Source organism: Elephantulus edwardii, unplaced genomic scaffold, assembly GCF_000299155.1.
Source record: "Elephantulus edwardii isolate Elephantulus edwardi_28Jun2011 unplaced genomic scaffold, EleEdw1.0 scaffold00004, whole genome shotgun sequence".
Classification (NCBI taxonomy): domain Eukaryota; kingdom Metazoa; phylum Chordata; class Mammalia; order Macroscelidea; family Macroscelididae; genus Elephantulus; species Elephantulus edwardii.
In genome coordinates, this window is record NW_006399754.1 from 32724030 (window position 1) to 32737028 (window position 12999).

Sequence of the window (12999 nt, forward strand, 5' to 3'; positions counted from 1 at the left end):
GCTCTTTTTATAATCTCTCCAGGTATTATTTACATGATTATTATGTAGTTCTAGGGTTCCTCTAATTAATTAAATGGTCAATATATTTGTACCCAGTTGTGTAAAATGATCCTGGAAACAAGACACAGGCCTTGCTAATTTTCTACCACTTCTTCTAAGTGGTAGAAACATCTAAAAACTGCTGCAACATCTGAACTTCCAAAACATCATGATGATTTATATTAAGTAAATTCTTGTTAAGTAAATTAAATACACTTTATGTAGATGTCTGTATGTTGAAATGTAGACAGAGGATAGATGGCAAAGAATTTATGCAGGAAGCTGATTATTTTTTTTAAATTCCAATTCTAATTTGGAAAATAATTCCTTTCATGTGGAATACCCTGAATATCGAAAAGGACATGATACTGGAGGGGAATAACTTGTTACATAAAGACTGTTTAAGTATTTCTGATGTCCAAATTCCTACCTCACAGAGCATTATGCATGTGCATATTTGTGAGGAGATGTCTTTGTAAATCTTTGTACTGAAAATAAAAGAGATTGCTGAATAGATTTTGGTGTACACCTGGCATTTTCTTTTTGAACTCAATTAGAATGTAAATGAGATTGCACAGTCTGTGTATAAACTATATTCATAGACTTGGAAGACCTAGATTGAAGCCATCCTGAATCAATCAATCAATCGAATACATCTATTTTTGACTCTTGATCCTGTGGGCTGCCCGGCAATGCAAAATGCCAAACTTGACATGATTTACAGCGATTCTGCAGTATCCTCAGATGAATGTAAAGTCATGGGTGAGTGGAAGGGGTTCTGAAAAGCAGGACAATATATTTATTCAAATACGCTTTAAGTCCAGTTATGACTTAAAATAGAATTTTGTTTAACGCTTTGAAACCATAACACAGTATGACTCTATTACCTTTACCTTTGCATGTCCATGAAAACCCAAGTTACACTGCTACTTGTACATACAATTTTCAATCACGTATTTATAAAAAGTGAATACAACAAAAAATTCTCTAAGAAGAAAAGTAAAAATATCTATCTTAACTCCACCAGCACCCCTACTCCATTGTTCCTGAGCTGCTTCTGACTCAGTGGATTTGCGTGTCAAATAGGAAGAAGCTTGTCATTTTCCCACAGGGTGAATGATGTATTTAAATATGCAACCTTATCTCATTTAATTCTGGCCAACTTTTCAATCTTAAATAAATTACTCTTTCAAATGTTACCTCATTATCCTGCATCTGTGGTTACCTAACAGAGCTCTTCTTGGGCTATATGGTAAAGAAACCATTCAGAAATTATTTTGTCTGCTGCACAAATAAAGAAAAATGTAACTTCAAGATTGGAAGAAGGGTTATCAACTGCCTGTAGGTTGCCAGTAACACAACCTTGACCACATAGAACCAAGACTTAAAGAATTTAATGAATTTTATAAATTCGTAATTACAGTTTTATTTTATATTGGTTTTTATACTTCGAATTTCACGCCATCTTTCATTTACATTGTGTTTCATACAATCATTTCCAGTCATTCTGTTGTATAAAATGAATCAACATTGAACTATGTCTTTGAGCTTTTCATTCTTCAGTAAGAATATAATTCTTTTGTAAGTCTTATACACCAACAAGGTGAAAGCAAAATATGTCCTTAAAAAAAAAGATAAAATACATAGCAATTATGCTTAAAGAAACAAAGATAAACCCTTTTACATAAATCACATATATTTGTATTTTAATAGCCTGATCTGGGCTATAGTCTTCGCAGTTATGTGCTATGCATCAGAGAGTTGGATGGTGAATAGGGCTGATAGAAAGAGGATTGATGCCTTTGAGCTGTGGTGCTGGAGAAGAGTGTTGAATATACCATGGACTGCTAGGAGAACAAACAGGTTTGTCCTGGAGAGGGTGAAGCCAAAGTGTTCCCTGGAGTCAAGGATTCTGAAGCTTCGTCTGACATATTTTGGGCATGTTGCAAGGAGGGACTGGTCCTTGGAAAGGGACATCATGTTTGGCAGAGTGGAGGGGAAGCGAAGGAGAGGAAGACCTTTGGTGAGATGGATCAATTCTCGATTCTGTGACTGGAGTGGTGGGAATAAGTGCGTTTGAGATGGCTAGGTTGGCACAGGATAGAACAGCATTTAGAGCTCTTGTACATAGGGTGGCTATGAGTCGCAAGTGACTCGATGGCACATAACAACAACAACAACAATAAACCAAGGCAGACCTGAAGAACTTGCTGCAAAAGGTCAAGGATTGTCATCTTCAATATGGATTTAAGATCAACATCAAGAAGGCAAAGATTCTCACCAAGGGGCCAATTGACAGCACCATGATGAATGGATTCGGGGCTGGGGGGTTGTACACCAAGAAGAAATTTTATCTTTTGATTTTCAAAGAGAAACAATGAATAAATGGAAATAAAAAGAAAAAAATTACATCTTGCTTGGCTTCACAATCAATGCTCTTGGCACCAGTAGTCCAGAAATCAAAAGATGAATTGCAATAGGTAAATCTGCTGTCAGGGACCTCTGCAGAGTACTGAGAAGCAACAATGTCAGTCTAGAAACTAAGGTGTGCCTGGTGCAGACTATGGTCTTCCTAATTACTTGCTATGCATCAGAGAGCTGGACAATGACTAACGTTGACATAAGAAGAGTTGATGCCTTTGAGTCATGGTGCTGGAGAAGAATCTTGAACATATCATGGATCACCAAGAAAACAAATAGGTCTATCTTTGAGAGGGTGAAACCACGTTTCTCCTTGGAGGCTAGGATTTTAAAGCTCTGTCTCGTATACTTTGGGCACATGGCCGGGAGGGACCAATTCTTGAAGCAGGACATCATGCTTGAAAGGGTAGTGGGACAATGAAAGAAAGGAAGTCCCCACATGAGATGGATTGATACAGTAACTAGGGCAATTGCTATATATGTGTCAGAATTAATGAGACTGGCTTAGGACAGGACAACCTTCAGAGCTACTGTGCACAGGGTTGCAGGCAACTCTAAGGCACATAACAACACGATCTTACACAGACTACAACCAAGATAGCTATGTTGCTCTTTTATTTTTCTTTTGTTTTACTAATGACTCCATGTGATTTCTATATTTACTTCTATTTTTTCCCCTACAAAAACACAAACATTTGTGGCTCATGTGTCAGAGCATTATTTGGCTACATTTATGTCAAATTTACTCAATCAAACATGTTGTTTTATCTTTTTGCTGCTGCCTCCTTGAGTGTTGATTGCGAACCTAAGTAAAATTAAATTAACTCCCAATCATTAAATTCCAGTCTTTTCTCTAATTTTCAAGTTACAATATATCAGTCCTGTGGTGAGAATTCGGTGTTTTACATTCCTTCCTATGTTTGGAAAGTTGTGAATAAGAAGACAGAAGAGTATGCAATGAGGGTTGTAGAGTGGATTATATTTGGGGCTGGGGGTGGGGTTTGGGGAGGTGCGGGGCGGGATTGTGTACCAATGAGGGAGTTTTTCTTTTGTGTTTCAAGGAGAGGAGCAAATGGTGGGGGGGAGGGGTTTGTGCGGGGAGAAGGGTGCAACAATGAATGAATGGAATCCCAAAATCTCTGTAGATGTTCATTGAAATGAAAAATAAACAACCTAAATTTAAAAAAAAAAAAAGAAGACAGAAGAGCCACTGCATTTGAATTGTCGTGCTGACGGAGAGCACGGAATAGTCCAATGGGCTTAAAAAAATAATCTAATTTATATTTTTTTATGAATTTCAATGAACATCTACAGAGATTTTGGAATTGAAAAGAAAACAAGAACAAAAAAAAAAAAATCTGTCAATCTGTCTTGGTGGGAGCACCACCCGAGTTCTCCTTAGAGGTCAGGATGGCTACACTTCATCTCAAATCTTCGGTCGTGTTGTCAGCAGGAATCTGTCCTTGGAAAATTCTATCATGTGTGGAATAGTAAAAAGTGGAATAGTCAGGTAAAAACGGAGAAGATATCCCCAGACAGATGGACACCTTCCCTCACTCACGGTGTCTGGGGGAGTTTCAGCATAATCTATAGACAACCAGGTGGCTACCACAAAGACCATGACTCTCTACAGCTTCAAATATTCTAGTGATCCCTCCGCGAAATGATGGGCAATCTTCTCCCATGTGACTTATGGCCTCTGAAAACCCACTGGAGAGCCAGCTAGGAGTCAGTTCTGAATTAATAACAACGGGAATCCCTGGTTATTTCCTTCAAAATATCATTGCCTTGAAAATTCTGTGAGATGCATTTCTGTATATACATGAGATTATCACTCTTTTGAATTAATTTGCTGAGAAACGATTACTTTTCCACTTCACCTCCCGTGGTCTCCTTTCTCTAGAGATTGCTGTTTGTCTTGCTGACTTTTCAGAGTCACCAAAATCTTACTTTTAAGGAGCAATCTAATTTTATGTCTTCTGAGACTAACTTGTATGTTTGCTTCTGGATAATCAAGCTATAACAAGACTTCTTTATCAACATCAATTTGAATGCATCAATTCCTCTCTTCCATTTTCATTGTTCAATTAAATATATCTGTGTTTCACCTATCCAAACCTCTGTCCATCCCTGCCAACCTCATAATATTGTTGTTTTTAATATAGATATACATTTTTTGCCATTAGAAACTCTAATATACATGATGTCTTATTTAATACAATCGAGTTATGATTTTTTTCTCTAAAGTAATGCATGTGTAAAAAATGTACATGAAAGCAACACTAAAAGAATAAAAATATTCAGTTTATGAGACAAAACCATGTTTGCGATTTTTTCAACAAATTTAATTTTAAAAGTTATATCTTTATCCAAGTATATTTTATTTGACTCCTCATAGATACATTTAGAAAAAGTGCTATATTAACTGTTTTATTTCAAAGACGTTCATTCTAAAGGTTATTTAATTTCTGTTTACATAATTAATTTACTGGTGTTATGCTGATACTAACAAAATACTCCAAAGGAAATTGTCAAGAGGTTAATTATCAAGTTCTCTTGAAAGTCAATGGATTCCCCCTATGTTCCCACCCCAAACGCTTTCCTACTAAGAATGTCCTAAGGATATTTATTGCGTGAAGGCTATTACTATTTAAGTTTTTGTTTGTTCTTGTTACTTAACCTTCCCTGAATAGTTTCATATACCAAATGATTTTTTTTCTTAAAAATAAAAATCAATATATTACAATATCACATTGAACCACTGCTTGGGAAACATTTTAAATTTCAATTCACAGATAATTTAGATAGTTAAAATGTTATTACTTTAGATAAAAACATTACTAATCATTTTGAAGTAAAATTCAACGTTTTATGTTGTAAATGTAGTCCTGTCACAATTCCTCAGATGTAATAACCAAAAAAAGCAATACTTAGATCAATTTAAGGATTCAGTGAGAAAATTAAATTAATTTTATAGTAATTCTTTGAAGTTATTCAGGTCAAATATAGTATATGTAATGAGAAATATTATTCTAGTTAATTTGAAATCCAATGATAAATCAGCATCATTTTAATACTTTATGCCATATAAATGAAGTTACTTAATAGAATAATAAAACTAGAATTTTATATATATATAATGACTAAGGAAGATAGAAGGAGAATATGAGCTGTGGTGCTGGAGAATACCATTGACTGCTAAGAAGACAAATAGATTCATCCTGGAAAGGGTCAAACTGGGCTGCTCCTTGGAGGCAAGGATTCTGAGGCTCTGTCTAATATACTTTGGACATGTTGTAAAGAGGAACCAGTCCTTGGAGAGGGACATCATGCTTGGAAGGGTGGAGGGAGAGTGCAGGAGGGGAAGGCCCTCTATGAGGTGGATTGATTTAGTGACTGGGGCAATTGGGATGGGTGTGTCAGAGATGGTGCGATTGGCACAGGACAGAGTGGAGTTTAGGGCTGTTATACATAGGGTCACTATGAGTCGCAAGCGACTCGATGGCACATAACAACAACAGCAATATGTGACTTTAATCACAGCTTATATTCCTTCTCTATGACAATTGTTGGTCATTAGCCTCTTCACTGTAAACAACCCTACCTTGTATTTCCTATGTTATTCAACAGTCCTACTGGAAGCAATCTCAGATCATATTTTGGGGTCAAGTTACTCTCGTTGCCATTTCTTTAAAATCTTATTTTCTTTTTGTTGTACATCTCTGAGTGTTCCAAGCATGACATCTTGGTGCTGTTTGACCACTTCCAGAAATGAAGAAATCATTACTCAATGATAGAATATCATTAATTTTGGATAAGTTCCAAATATCTAAGTAGTATGTGTTAGTTGATGTGAAATGTTGGTTTAGCGGTAGAACTCACAGCTTATAAATTATTTACAAATGTAAAATACTAGGTTTTATTTCTTATCTAATTCAGAACAGATCATTTGGGAGGCTGGGCTTTATGAGGAGGAATGTGGCATCAGGATTGGAGAAGACTCATCAACACCTTACATTATGCAGATGACACAACCTTGCTTGCTGGAACTGTGGCAGACCTGAAGTGCTTGCTGCAGAAGGTCGAGGACTGTAGTCTTTAATATGGGTTGAAGCTCAACATCAGTAAGACAAAGATTCTCACCACTGGGCCAAATGGCAGCATCATGATAGATGGTGAAGATTGAGGTTGTTAACAGTTACAGCTTGCTCAGCTTCAGAATCAACAGTCTTGGAACCAGCCTTTAAGAATTCAAAAGACAAATTGCATTAGGTAAATCTGCTGCCAGGGACCTTTCCTGAGTACTGAGAAGCAATGATGTCAGTCTAGTGACTAAGGTGTGCCTGATGCAGTCCACAGTTTTTACAATTACTTGCTATGCATCAGAGAGCTGGATAATGACCAATAATGACAGAAGAAGAATCGATGCCTTTGAGTTCTGGTTCTGGAAAAATCTTCAACATTCTATCAACTCTCAAGATAACAAAGAAGACTGTCCCAGAGAGGGTGAAACCCAGTTTCTCCTTGGAGGCTGAGATTTTGAAACTATTTCTCACATACTTTGGGCATGTGGTCCACAGGTACTGACCCTTGAAGAAGGATGCTTGGAAGGATAGAGGGACAGTGCAGAAGAGGACAATCCTGGATAAGATGGATTGATGGTCAGTAGTACAATAGGGTAAATGTGTCAGAGTCAGTGAGACTGGCTCAGGACAGGGCAGGCTTCAGAGCTGTTGTACATAAAGTAGCTATGAGTTGCAGGTGACTTGATGGCACATAACAACAACAAAATTTCTGACAGAATACTGATGAACTGACTTTGAGTTGAGTTGGAGGATGCCTTGGAGCTGTAGTACATAACAACAACAACTAGATAAGTTAGCGTGGAAATTACTTCATTCCTATTTCTTACATCAACTCTGGAGCTCTGGTGGTCTATAGAAAGATGTTGCACGGGCAACCCAAAGGTACCCAGTTTGAATCTGCTGGAGCATCAGTTACGGGTCAGTTTCCACTTTATGATACACAACAACAACAACACTTATATGGGTCCATCTCTGACATAAGTGTTTCTGATTATTTTTCTTTGTTTTATTTTCCTGTGTAAGCATCTGTGTTGCTGATAGAGGCTAATATACTACTTTTTTTGTGATATATCCTGTCTGGCTTCCCACACTGTCAAAATTTTAAAGTAGGATAAATACCCCAAATTCCAAAGAACAACTGCTTTTCAAGTCTCTGCTTGTATCATGCTTGCTAATATCTAATTAGACAAAATACATTATAAATTCTGAGTATAGGAAATGCAGACTACAGACTACTATTATCAGGAAACAAAGGCAATGACATTGCAATTGGAAGGGAATGTGAGGCTTGATAAAAGCCTTGGGCTGTTTTAACATAAGCTACCACATTACCTGATGGAAAGATATGTGTATGAAAAATGAAAAGGAAAGTCTATACTGTGAATGTACTTTAAGGCTGTTACCTCGTTCATCTCAAAAATTTTACTATTTGGTATTTGTAACAACTGAGTCTTTTAGTTTTAACATTTTAAGTTTGTAAATTCTTTTTTTTTTTTAGTTTCTTTTTTGGTCAAACAGTGTACTCCTAAGTTAATTCATTTTTCATAAACTGTAGCAATTGACTTTGAAAAGCAGCCAAAATAATATTCCTGATTGCTTCTAACTGCTTGCCCTAGGAATACTAAATCAGCAACGTGGCTTCTTAAAATATACATAGTTTTGTCTAATGTCTTTCCATTCAATATCATGAACATGCTTGATGGTTCCAAATGTAATTTCTTTTGCAACTGCTAAGTAATTAGTAAACAGAGTATGACATCTATTTTGTTTTGGTTTGCAACATTCAAATTTGAGTTAACATTTCTATTGTTGTTGTTAAGTGTCATAGAGTCACTGACAACTCATAGAGACCCTATGAATGAAAGACTTGAACACTTGTATAGCTTTCATTGTTTCTCTAAGTTCATAGCGTTTCTAGAGGCAAGCTATTTTGGAAGTGGATGTCACGCCTGCTTCTAAGCTTAGGCGTCGTCAGGTTGACAATCACGCCCAGCAATCTTGTGAACAGATCTCCAGCTTGCCGTAGCCATGGCTTCTGTCATGTGCTGGCCTCTTGTTGCACGACCTGTCCCACTTCATCTTTCTGACCAATTCTATTCAACTACATCTTTTACTCTGAGTATATCTTATAAAAATATTATAAAAGCACTTGTGTCGTTTATAAAGTTAATTTCCCCCCTTAAGATAAAATCCAGTAAAGGCTGTTGAAGAAAGGAAGAGAAGATGTAAAGATGTCTGCTCAAATTTGTATTTAAGAAAAACAAACAAAAAACCCGCTCATCAATCCTAGTGCTAAAACATCTATGGGTTTTGCATCTTTTTTTCGGTATTATCTTTCTGTGTCTGGATGATAAGGAAAACATAATCCTCACGGAAGGCACCTACAATAAAACATTTTAAGCAGAGGTGATATAGTGTTTCTTCTTAGAATCAGCTGCTAGAAAATAGGCTCACGACTTTAGATTCAATCGACCCCTGTTGGTATAGTGCATAATGTGCCTTATAGTGAACTGAAGGATTAACAGTTTGAATCTACCAGTCTATCTGCAGCAGAAGGTGGACAGTTTCCTCCTTTTACAGATTTGAAAACTCAGTAGAGGCTTCCTGTAAGTCAGACTTAACTTTCTGACATTGGTGCATATTTATACATCCCTAGTGACATTGTGGATAGAATCAGAACAGATGCCCTTTGAGGGGAGCGCTGGAGAAGAGTATTGAACACACCATGGACTGCCAAAAGAATTGGTCTGTCCTGGGGAAGGTGAAACTTGTTGCTCCCTGGAAACAAGGATTTTGAAGCTCCATCTCACATACTTTTGGCATGTTTTCAGGAAGGACCAGTTTGGAAAAAGACATTATGCTTGAAAAGGTGCTGACAAATGGGTTGGTGGTTTGAATCTACCAGCTGCTGGGGGAAAGATCAGGTGGTCTATTCCATTAAGGTTTATGGTCTTGGAGATGCAGTGAAGAAATCAGCTTGATGATGGTGTAAGAGTTTGGTTTGGTTTTGGTTTTGAAATAAAATGAATTTCCAATGAAAATGAATCACCTAACTTTTGTCATCGTATCCTACTAGTAAGTCAACTTTATTGTGTGATGAATACACATATTTTTATATTTGCTTACATTTTCAAAGTTCTGATATACCCTTAAACCCCAAACCAAATCATTGCTATTTAAACATAATAATGATATAAATGAAAAATGTTTGTGAACTATTAAGATAAAATTCTAATATTTAAAATATTGATTTTTTTGCTTTAATTTTATTTTATTATTCTTGCTTGTGTATCATCAAATGGGATCTAACTGGTACAGAAGGAGATTGTCCCTCCTCCAGGATAGCATCTGGTGGAAAAAATTATTCATTTTTACTGTCACATACTCTTTTGCAAGGAAGATAGCAGGTAAACCAGACAAATTTCAGTTTGTGCTAGTGGAGAATATTTTGATTTTTTGAACTACTGTTTGTATTCAATGATCAAGAAATGTTATCAGAATATTAGAAGTAAAAGACTGGGATAGAACATTTCTTCATGCATACGTTAATGATCACAACCTTTTTATTAATTATCTGTTTGGAAAAGCAAACAAGTTTTTTATCTAGATGTATTCTGTCTCCATACCTTTTCAATCTGTATGCAGAAAAGATCATCTGGGATGCTGGGCTGTAGGAGGAATGTGGCATCAGGATTGGAGGAAGATTCAGAAACACCCTGCATTATACAGATGACAGCCCTGCATTATGCAGATGACAGCCCTGCTTGCTGAAACGGAGGAGGATCTGAAGCATTTGTTGTCAAAGGTCAAGGACTGCAGCCTTCAATATGGATTGAAGCTCAACATCAAGAAGACAAAGATTCTAACCATTGGGCCAATTGGCAGCATCAGTATGGCTGGTGAAGAGATTGAGATTTTTCACAGCTTTAGTTTGCTTGACTCTGCAATGAACACTCATGGTACCAGCAGCCAGGAAATCAAGAGATGAATTGCATTGGGAAAGTCAGCTGTGAGAGATCTCTCAAGAGTACTGAAGAGCTGAAGACGTCAGGCTGGAGACTAAGGTGCACCTGATCCACGCCATAGTCTTCACAATTGCATGCTATGTGTCAGAGAGGTGGACAATGACTAGGTATGATAGAAAGAGACTTGATGACTTTGAGTTGTGGTGTTGGAGAAAAGTATTGAATATACCATGGACTGCTAGGAGAACAAACAGGTTTTTCCTGAAGAGAGTGAAACCAAGCTGCTCTTTGGAGGCAAGGATTCTGCAGTTTTGTCTGACATACTTTAGACATGATGGAAGGATGTACCAGTCCTTGGAGAGGGACATCATGCTTGGGAGGTTGGAGGGACAGTGCAGGAGAGAAAGCCCCTCGATGAGATGGATCTATTCAGCGAATCACATACAGTGAGGTTGGCAAGGATAGAGCAGGGTTTAGGGCTCTTGTACACAGGGTCACTATGAGCTGGAGACAACTTGACGGCACTTAACAACAACTGACAGATGGGAAAACAGAGAGAAATGGTAGTTAAACCATAAAGACTCTTAGCTCATTGACTCAGCAGGATTGAGTTGATTTGTGGATTGTCTTCAGTAATCTATTATCACTTCACTTATAACCTAGATACATGTTGACCCTAACCTTGGTGGCCTAGTGGGAACAAGTTGTACTGCAATTCCAAAGGTTCACGGTTCAAATCCACCAGCTGCTCCACGTGAACAGGACGGGCAGTCTCCTCCTGAATGATTTTACTGCTTCTGAAAATCTGCTGGAGGATTAGCTCTGAGGCAGTTCCAACTCAAAAGCATACAACAGTTCATATGGAGATAATGTCTAATCACATCTTTAGATATGTTTTCTATTTCCAACAATTTTTCATTTTCTAACACTAGATTATGACTGCTTCCTTTCTCACCTATTTAGACATGGTATCCTTGATCCTACTGAAACTGCATTTTGGCACTGATGGTTTTGATTTATTTTATTTACTGATAAATTGATTCATGAGGAAGGAATTGAAGACTTCTTGTGGTATACACATTGAAGGATAGGATTTATGATTGTAGTGTTTTAAAAGACACAGTATCACATATCAGAAGAGAAGATTTATTTGGATATGTTTGCATCCTGCACAAACTCCAAGAAAGCAGTATTATTATAATATTAAAAACGGGAATATGAAGTTGGGAATGTCTGATTACAGTTTCTGGATGGAGTTCTGGTGGCTCGTACTGAGGAACTGTGCTGCCAAACCACAGGCACATGGTTCAAATCCACCCGCTGCTCCTCAGAGAGTGATGGACAATCTCCTGCCAGTGATTGACTGACACCGACCCCCCACCTGAGGAGGGTCAGCGGACAGTCGGTTCTGACTCCACAGCGAACAACAGCAGTACACCCGTAAACAAGACTCCCATCAGACATTAACTTGTACATACTTTCTTTTTCAAAAATGAAAAATACTAGACATTTATTAGTATTACCTAATGTATAATTTTGAATCATAAGTTTTCTCAGGCAAATATCTAAGTTTTTGTGTGTATGAACTTATTTTCTATAAAGCCATTTACTTGAGGAAGCACTGATGTTTTATACTAGTTTCTAGATCTGGGGGAATACTGACAGATTAAAATATAATGTGGCTAATAAAAACCTCATGGCTTTAAAGAGTATACCTAAAAAGTAAAAATTGAATGTTCTTGGAGCTAAATGTGGTAATATACAATTGTGCATAGAAATAGGAAAAGGGGCAGATCCCAGTGGCTCGAAACTGTCTCATTTGTATCAATAAGCAGTCCTGTGTTTCACTAAATTGCATCCCTCACGTTGTTTTTGTCTCACTCACAGCATTACAGGGGAGGAACGGAGCTATTAAAAGACAGGGAGTGGATGGGATATAAGGAACTCTCGAACTCTGGTCTGCTATCTATACATTACCCAACCATATACTGCTTCACACACGAGCCTTAAAAATCCATAGATCTCTTTCAAAAAATTTTCTTCTCAAAAACGTACTCATATCGAATACATGTATATGAAACCACAACTTATATCTAAATAGTTTAATGTTATTATTTTTAATTGGTTTGTTTACAAAGTTTATATGGTATTGCACACTATTCTTCACATTGTGTTTGATACAGTTATTCTTACAGGTTGCTTTATACAATTAAAATAATATCTCATGTAATATGACTGACACTTGAATGTATATGTCACTTTAGCCTTATAGTGAGGTTTAAAAATTTTAATTTACTACTTTGATCCCTACTTCTTCTTTGTTGATGTAGAATATAATTACTGACAAAAAAAAATGCCTGTTTTCTCTCTGCTTGTTGAAAAGACACTTGTAAAAGGGTTGGATTTATGAATTGAAACACTTTATATTTTTTTTATTATTAAATTTTATTAGTTTCAATGAACATTCACAGGGATTCTGGGCTTTCACT